The sequence below is a fragment of the Chiroxiphia lanceolata genome, chromosome 21 (genome assembly GCF_009829145.1).
Source record: "Chiroxiphia lanceolata isolate bChiLan1 chromosome 21, bChiLan1.pri, whole genome shotgun sequence".
Lineage (NCBI taxonomy): Eukaryota > Metazoa > Chordata > Aves > Passeriformes > Pipridae > Chiroxiphia > Chiroxiphia lanceolata.
The window spans coordinates 10,204,163-10,206,476 of NC_045657.1; positions in this window are offsets into that span (position 1 = coordinate 10,204,163).

Genomic DNA, 2,314 nt, shown 5'->3' on the forward strand with positions numbered 1-2,314 from the left:
TGCAGCCCCCTGTGCTCAGCACAACCATCCCCTGCCCTCGGAGGGCTCCGGAGCCCCGAGGGGGCCGTGCCGGTGCTGTCCGGGGTCACCCCCTGCCCCAGGGGGCTGTGAAATGGGTGCAAGACGGGGCTGTTGTGCCCACGGCTGACCCCGTCCTGCAGCAAAATAACGATGATAGAAATGGTGCTTGGAGAACGTTGAGAATACAATGGATTTGGGAATGGAAAAGGCAGAGGACAGCAGGGTTTGGGGGCAGTGGAGGAGGAGCGTTCCCGCTGTGCCGCTCCAGTGCCCGCCGGGCCCCCGGGGCCGGGCTGGAGTTCGGGGGGTGGTTCTGGCCCCCTCACCCCACCCTGGGCACGGCCACCGCCCGCCCCCGCCTTCAAAAGGACACGGCCGTGCCCCGTTCCCCGTGTGCCCTCAGAGCCATGGCAGCGGGCCCGGAGGCCGCCAGGGAGTGCGGGATCTGCTACGAGGCGTACTGGGGGTCCGGGGGGCCCCCCCAGGAGCTGCCCTGCCGGCACTCGCTGTGCCGGCGCTGCCTGCGCAGGCTGGTCTGTCGCGCTGCCTCCGTGACCTTCGTCAGCTGCCCCTTCTGCAGGATGGTGACGCTGCTGCCCGAGGTGCCCCCCGGTGCCCCCGGTGCCACCCCGGCCTCGGGGACCCCTCGCGGGGAGGAGGAGGATGGGGAGGAAGGCGGCGGTGCCCCCGCCGGCTCCGGGCGAGGCTCGGGGCGGCCCGTGGCCGTGGAGGTGATGTGCCCGTCCCACGGGCCCGTCTTCGCCGTGAGCGGCTCCGTGTCGCCCTGCGGGCCCCGCGGCTCCGAGGCCCCGGGCGGCTTCGTGCTGGGGCTGCTGGGCCGGGGGGTCCTGCTGGACGCGCAGCCCCCGCTCGCCTCCATGGAGAACCTGCGGCTCGGCTTCGCCGCCGGCATCCTCGTGCTCATCGTCTCCACCTTCTTCCTGCTCGTCTTCCTCAAGTAGGTCCGGATGGCGGAGGGGGGGCTCCCGTCCCACCCCAGCCAGCCCCAGTGATGGACCCAGCGGCGGGGCAGGGACGGCTCAGCCCGTGGATACCTCGGCACCCCCTGGATCCAGCCCGGGCACTCGGGGCCCGCAGGACGCTCGGCTGCCCCGCACACGAGCCCCGGGGCATCAGACTCTTTAAAAATTAACTTACTGCAGCTCTTTCCTTCCCCCCCGGGGTCTGGCCGTGCTCGTGTTCCATTCCTGACATTCCCGGCCCCTCCGGAGCCCACGGCAGCAGCTCGGCGGGAGTCACAGCGGGGGCCACACTCACTTCCCGGTGGAAAATCCCCCCGGCCGCACCTCAGAACACCGGGCATCGGGAACGGGAAGGGTCCTGCAGTGCTTCCCTGGGGGGAAAGCTGTTCCAAGGCAACTAAGAGCCCTTCCCCGTGTGGACAGAGCCTGCAGAGGGACGAGGGAGCCGGGATGGGCCCCGCAGAGACTCGAGCCATTAAAGCCAGACATGGGCCCGGCACCGTGTCCCGTTGTGTTTCTGTGAATCCAGCACAGGCAGGGCAGGGCTGAGCACCAGGCCCACCTGTGGAGAAGGGGCTCCTCTTCCCCAACTTGCCTCCACAACTCCCTCTTGGGCACATCCTCAGCAAGGTCCCTCCCTGTCACCAGAACTCAGCACCCAGGATCAGAATTGGCCCCTTCACAGCCCCAGCAACAGCAGCATCCCCTCCTTGGCCCTGGCACGTCCATCCCTCCCAGAGCCTGCTGGCTCCAGAAGCTCCCTCACCCTCACCCTTCCTGCACCCAAGGCAGGTGCACTTACGGGAACATGGTTAATTCAGATCCTGAAACTGAGCCAGAAATAACCCGGGAGCTCCAGGCCGAGGCAGAGGGAGATGGCAGGGTGGGGAAGGGGTTGTGTTACCTGCTGTGAGAGGGCCACGTTTCAATCTCAGCTCCAGCACCCCAATCCCTGCCCAGGGCTGCACCTTCCTGCAGCTCCAGAACAGCTCAGAGGGGTGCTGGAGCTGCTGCCAACCCCTGTGAGATTCCCAAGTCCCCCTTCCCTAAAGCCTGAGGAGAGCCAGGTGAGTGACCCCTGTGACCACCACGGTTCTTTGGTGCTTCAGCTGCTGGCACTGACACTGTCCAAGGTGAGAGCCCAAGGAGCCACAGTCACAGCACAGGGGACCTTCTCTCCTGCCCCAGGAGAGGGGCTCAGCAGCAAGAACATGCCCAGAAGATTCCTAGATGAGATTATTCCTGATTTAAGTCACTTTCCAAGTGAAAGATGAAGCCAGACTAAAGTAAAGCCCATGCAAGCAAAAAAA